This window comes from Dromiciops gliroides, chromosome 1, assembly GCF_019393635.1.
Source record: "Dromiciops gliroides isolate mDroGli1 chromosome 1, mDroGli1.pri, whole genome shotgun sequence".
Classification (NCBI taxonomy): Eukaryota; Metazoa; Chordata; class Mammalia; order Microbiotheria; family Microbiotheriidae; genus Dromiciops; species Dromiciops gliroides.
The window spans coordinates 689038187-689045414 of NC_057861.1; the positions used below are offsets into that span (position 1 = coordinate 689038187).

Below are 7228 nucleotides of genomic sequence, written 5' to 3' on the forward strand. Positions count from 1 at the left end.
TTATAGCCATCACTAGGGTGGGGGGGGAGAAAAAAAGAAAAAAAGAAATTTACATGATAATTTTGTTGTATATTTGAAAGGAATAGCAAGTTGCACATAGATTTGCAGTTTCATGTACAATCATCTTTTTTATTGTACTGTTATGGAAATGCTTGTTTTATTCCATAAATGACAAAAAATAAAGAAATTGAATCCCTCCACTTAGCAGCTTTTTCTTTTCTTTTCTCTCTCTTTTTTTTTTTTTTACCTGAAACAGAGACTTCTATTTCACCAAGTCATCTCAGATTCTCCATTGGGATGGCTCTTGGCAATGGGATCTCTATTCCTTAACAGAGAGGTAACCACAGCAACCTGACTCGTGAAAGCTGAGAAGGCTCAGGAGGTGGAGGTCAGGGCAGTTTAGTATCAGAGGAGCAGATCCCAAAGCCCCCCTTCTAGTCTGTCAGTTTTCTGTCTTGCCCCTTCTTCCCTTTCTCCCCTCAAATCCCTCCAGATGCTCCCATACTAAGTTTCACCATCCCCTCTGGCACCTGGCCAAAAGAAACAAATGTTGGAACTAGTCTTATGATTAGGGCAAGAAGGTGGCAAGCAATCTCCCTGAGTGCAGGGACTGCACTAGGGAAAGAGGGTCCCAACAACCTAGAAAAAATAGGCCTTCTTCCTTCCTGCTCAGCCAAACAAAGATTCATAATAAAGAAACTCCCTCATGTGACCAAGGCAAGAACTTGTCCTAGTGTTAGCCAAGCTAGGAAAGGTTTTTAAAGCGCTTCCCATTTCTATCTCAGATCTATTCAAGAACCAAAGCCCCAAAGGGCACACAAGGAACACCGTACCTAGGGTATAGGGATGCTCAAATTTCAGTTTATTCCCAGGAATTTTACAAGTTACTCAGGACCAGAGGGAAAAGGAAGGACACTTCTCTACTCCTTTATGTACTTTTTGGGAAGGAGGAGGAAGAAGGGAAGGTAACTTGATGTGGGAATAGACAGTCCCTATTATCATTTTAAAAAAATTAAATATAATTAAAAAAAGAAATGTCTATCTCCTTATGACTCTACAGGACCCCAGACAGAGAAGCTTGGTGCATCAACTGCTCTGTTCTGCTCTGCCGGATCAAACCTGCTACATACAGGACTTCTCATCTCACAAACCAAGTGGTAGGTGGGTATGGATTTGTAGGAGTTTTGCCTTTATTTTATTTTTTGTCTTAAATCCAATCTAGTTGCTGGCACTGCTGGGATCAGGAAGTGTAATTGACTCTGTGGGCACATCGTAGTGGAAGATCTGATGGTCCCAGCCAACTTTTATGAGCAGAAAGTCATTGAGGGGGGACTGCATATCATCTTTCACAAAGTCCCTGTAGGCTCCGCTTCAGAACACCTCTGAAAGGCCAGAGTCAAGTACAGCTACAGAGCAGTCTTCACTGAGGGATGGCAGGAGGGGAACACTGTCTTGGGAGAACACTAGCCTCCTGAAGCTCTGGGAGTGCACAGATGAGCAGAGGATAGAGTTAATTTTCTTGATGTCCACAAGGTAGACCATGCCATTCTCATCACCAAAAGTGAAAACTTTGTCCTTCTGAGGATGCCAGGCCAGCGAGGTAGGAAGGTGATGGGAGGTACTTTGGCCAATGTGTGAAGCTGGCTTAGGGCACCAGATATCTCAAAGTAAAATTCTTTTTTTATTTGTTTGTTTGTTTTGTTTTTGCTGGGCAATGAGGGTTAAGTGACTTGCCCAGGGTCACACAGCTATTAAGTGTCAAGTGTCTGAGGCCGGATTTGAACTCAGGAACTCCTGAATCCAGGGCCGGTGCTTTATCAACTGCGCCACCTAGCTGCCCCCTCAAAGTAAAATTCTATTGTCCTCACTGCATGACAGGAACACAGACTCCTTATAGGGAGAAGCAGCAGAACAGGAGACTTGGCCAGAGTTAGGAACTCAGCAATCACTCTTCACCAAGGTCCCAAATTTTTATGCAGAAGTTCTTGCTGCCACTGATGGCCTGTGTGCTGGAGAGCAGGACACCAGCGATGGTCACAGTGTCATCATGCTCATACTTGCAGAACTCGCTGACAATGAGTTTCTCACTCTCGTCCAGTTCCCAGAGTTCCACAGCACCCGAGTCGGAGGCCACGAGGATGTTCTGTTCCCCCACCCCGGCAAGGTCGGTCAGCCTGTCTTCGGTCTGGTCTCCGGCCAAGCAGAAGCCCTCATTGGGGGCTGCGAGGGGGTCCTTGAAGAGCCACAGGGAGCTGGGCCAGCTGCGGCCACTGAGGCTGGACACGCCCAGGAGCAGGGAGCCATTGGACGGGTAGCACGCTACTCCATGCCGGGCGTGTTGGGAGGCAGGTTCCACTCCGGGGCAGCGGCTGTTACTCCTTCCATATCTCCACAGTTCTGGCTCTCATCCTCTCTCTGGCTGGGATCCACTCCCCACGTGATATCCACTCAGGCTCCCTGCCTTTTAGCAGCTTTGTCCACATGTTCTATGTTCTTTGCCCCTTGAGCTCAAGGATGTTGGTCACAATCCTGTTTCATCTGCCTCCACCCGCCTTGGCCTTAGAATGAAGGCTTGGTTTGATTGTTCACTAGGGGTAGTTCATGGATGTTCTCTGTTGAGAAGAAAATGCTTTGTCATAGCCTGGCAGGGAGTTCAAGATGTTGAGAATACTGGTATATATTTTTTCTATTTAAAATGGCCATGAAATGGAAGATTAAGCTTTATATTGATCACATTTCAAAGTCATCCTTGGCCCTCTGGAACTCTTATAAGTGGCTGTTGTAGAATTTGCCTTGCTATATAATCAGTGAGCTGCAAAAGGACATCATCTAGGAAAGAAAAATCACTGGGGCCATGACACATATTTCATGATGGTCAAGAATGACATGGAGGATAAGAAAACACATAATTACATATAATGATCCCACCTTATTGACTGGAGGGCTATAAAATGTAACCATTGTTTAAGTTAATACAACTTAATTTTACTCAGAACAACCTGACTAAGCAAGCACTTATTAAGTGCCTTCTGTGTGCAAGTAACTATTTTTAAATTTTGTGGATACCCAGAAGGAAAAATGACACAGTTCTTGCCTTTAAGTAGAAGTTAAATAAAATAATTGCTATTTCCATAGCAGTCCATAGTTTACAACATACTTTCTTCACAGCAAGTGATGATGGTGGTAAAAATAAACATTATTACTCCTTTAAAGTTGGGTAAAATGGGCTGGAGAAGGAAATGGCAGACGATTACAGTATCTATGCTAAGAAAACCCCAAATGGGCTCAGGAAGAGTTGAATACAACTAATTGACTCAACAACAACAACAACAATAAACTGAAGCTCAGGGAGATGTGGTAGGACAAAAAAAAAGTGGATCTGGAGTCAGAGGACCTGGGTTCTGCTTCTATCTCCATGACTTTGGGTAAGTAACTACTCTCTGGGTCTCGGTTTCTTCATATCTAAAATGAGGAAATTGTAGAGGATATTCTTGTTCAGGGAAAGTTTGGACTATATGGTCACTGAGGGCCGATCCAACTCTGAAAAATCCTTGGGTCTGTGACAATGATCTCTAAGGTCCTTTTCCAACTCTAAAGCTGTGATCCCATCATTTAACTTACTGTAGGTGGCTCAGAGTAATTATAATAGCAAGCATTAATAAAACACCTTAAAGTTTGCTAAATGTGTCACAGCTGTCATCTCATTTGATCCCCACAGAAACCCTATTAAGTAGGTATTTTATCACCTCTATTTTACCGAGGAGGAGGAAAACTGAGCCTCCAAGTGGAGAAGTGATTTGCCCAGGGACACAGAGCTAGTAGGAATCTGAATCAGGATCTGAACTCAAGTGAACTCTTAACTTATTTACTCCAAACCCTGCACTCTATGAAATATATCCCCTAACTGCCACAGATAGAATAGATGTCAGAGATGAGATTCCGACTTTATACTCCAGTCGACTGGCTTAGGACCCCTCACCACCTAGATATCTCACTGGCACTTCAACTTTCACATGTCTCCCAAACAAGCACATTATCTGATCCCCAGCAGTTTATCTTTTGTGCTTCACTATTGGTCTGAAGTATCACCATTCTACAATCTCCCCTGTCCATAACCTTCAGATTGTCTTTGATTCTTCCCTCTACCTCTCTCACTAGTCATATCTATTCATTTACCAGGTTCCATGGATCCTACTTTCCCAATCTCTCTCTCTTGTATCTGTCTGCAATTATCTTTTCTCACCACCACCTACTTGGTTTAGGCCCTAATTAATTACTCCCTGTCTGGCCTTTCACAAAAACCTCCCCAACAAAAGCCACATACACACCCCCTCTTTGCTCCCATCCATTCTTTATATTGCAGTCAGCATCACACATTGTTGATGCATGTTGAACTTACAGGTCATTAAGATCCTCCAAGTCTTTTCACTTGAAAGAAATTTATTCAACTGGATGCTTTCTTCTCATACTATTGCTATGCCTTTTGGAAACATTAGTATTCCTTATGATTATTTACAAAGCAACTAGAATCTTAGACTATAAGGTCCTTGAGGGCAGGGACTATGTAATTTTTGGTTTTGGATCCCTAGCACTAAGTGCAGTTCCTTGTATATAGGAAGCACTTAATGAATGCTTGTCAGTTAGATGGAGCTGAACATTTGCTGAAATGTGAATATCAATAAATTATGCACCTTCCTTATTGCCATGACAGCCATCCACATGTGATTGGTATAGAAAGGGTAAGAGGAAAATGGACTGAAATTTTCCCTTTTAATTTGAACATTTTGATTTTATATTGACATAATTTTAATGAACATCCAAATATTCTACAGAGCTGTCAGTTTAAAAATAAGAAATAAAGTAAGCCTGTTAGGAATGTCAGATCAGTTAATATCATTTGGCATGGTTGCTTTATGAATGATTCAGTTAATTTACACCAGAGTTATTTATATATGTTGATTGCATATACCTTGAAAGTATTTCTCTAATATATTCTCCAAATTGGGAAAAAAAACAGGTGTGAATAAAATGCATTGTATAAGAAGCATGTGAATTAAGTGTGACCGTACAACATTAATTCACACTTTTAGAGGAAGTTTGATAAGTTTGACATTATGTTTATGTGTGTTGTTTATATGACTGCTATAGTTTGTCTTTCAATTTAATTCCATTTAATATACATTTATTAAATCCCTGCTAAAGTAGATATTGTAGTGTAAGGGACAACAACAAAAAGAAGATTTTGGGAGTAAAAAAAAAATGAAAAAGTAATTACCTCTGACTTCAGGAGGCTCACAACCTAGTAAGAGGACAAGATATGTATTACAATATCTAAGTCAAAAATTAGCATGATAAGTTTGTAGAAGAAGTATTGAAAAGGAAAATGACTCAGGGTAAAGCATATCAGCCAATGATTTAATAAACATTTATTAAATGCCTACTATGGGTATACATTGCTCTAGGCACTGTGAATTCCTTCCTTGAGGATACTCCCTTACTTGTGTTCACCCTTGTAGATTGGGTCCCAGAGGGCAGGTCCCTTGCTACCTTGGGTTCTGGAGTTATTCTATGGGTATCTACTTCCAAATTTATACCTCTTAAACCCAACCATTGTGCTCCCTATTAAACATCTTAGAGTAGAAACAATTACTAGCAAAGGTATTTATGGAGATGACAGATTAAGAAAAGGAAAACAAAACATACTCTCCCCCCTCCCCCTTCAACCTAGGGTGTATTCTCACACAAATACACAAATACACAGTATCTAAGGGAAGATTGGGCACAAATATAGAGTACACTGGTAGTAAGGAACATGTAACCAAAACCACTCACAACTGTGGTATTGTAAGACTGTGATCTCTTTTCTCCCTTTATAAAAGCTTCAGGCACTTTTAACCTGGTGCAGTTTTTTTTCTGGGTAGATAGCGCCCCCCCCCCCCACTTTCCCCTCCTCCCCTGCCCCGGGGCAAGCTCCTCTCAGCTGCTTGATTTCAAATTGTCACTTAGCTCTCTCTTCAATCCACATGTCTCCTTACTCTGCTGCCAAAGGTCTAGTTTCTGAAAAGCTGCTTCCTCTCACCAGTGACAGCCTCTCTATACCTGTATTTCTGTGGTGTCTCTGCTTCTTGCTGGATGTATTATCTAATACTGGTCGGGTAGCTCCACCTCAAAATAACATGGCAGATAGGGGTGGGAGGAGAAAGAAAACTTCTTTTCCCTACCAACAATAATTCCCTTTCAGGAACTGTTTTTTTGTTTCCCGCCCCCCCCCCCCCCCTTCTGATTCCTGGTTTCAACTTCCTTTGAACTACTGAACTCATCTACGGGTTTAGTTGTTTAAAACAGTACAAAGACACACACAAAGAGTTAACAAAATTATTATTTTTTGAAGATACGATAATTTAGAGAACCTTAGAGGGACCAAAAATTAATTGAAATAATAACTTCAGCAAAATAACAGGAAAATATAAATCTGCATAAATCAGGATTATATTCATATAATATCAACATAATCCAACAAGAAGAGAAAGAAAGAAAAAACAATCCATTTAAAATAATTTCAGAATATATAAAATAGCTGGGAGTCTACCAACTAACATACACAAAGGAGTTATCTGAATACAAATACAAAACACCCTTATGGGTATAAAGAGAGCCTTAAATTATTGGAACTTTTTAATTGCTCATAGACAGACTGAGCTAATAATGTTTAAATTACACTACTGTACAAACTATTTTATTTATTCAGTGCCACCCTAATAAAACTACCAAAGGATTACTTTATAGAGCTTAAAAATAACAATAAAATTCATAGGAAGGAATAAAAGGTCAAGAATTGCAAAGGAAAGAATAAAAAAAGTGAGAAGGAAGAGGGGACTAATAATAGCAGGTCTCAAATTGTACTTCATTTTTTATGAATAATAATGAGAGGTTGATCAGTGAAACAGATTATATATTAATTATGTAGAAGAAAACCAGTTTAGACTCCTAGTGTTCAAGACACTCAAAGACCCAAGCAACTGATTTAAGAGCTCATTATTTTATTCAACAAAATGTTTTTGTAATTCTAGAAATTAGTCTGGCAGAAATTCAGTTTAGATCAACACTACTAATTATATGCCAAAAGAAGTTCCAAATGGATATATGACAGATATAAAGGTTTACATCATAAACAAATTAGAGGAGCAGAGAGCAAATTTCCTTTTGGATATATCAATCAGGGAAGAGT

The 7228-nt window shown here is 40.1% G+C and overlaps 1 pseudogene; it reads right to left on the bottom strand.

Moving 5' to 3' along the window:
• Positions 1–1218: 1218 nt before the first annotated feature.
• Positions 1219–2385, bottom strand: LOC122753654 (annotated as a pseudogene).
• Positions 2386–7228: the final 4843 nt, after the last annotated feature.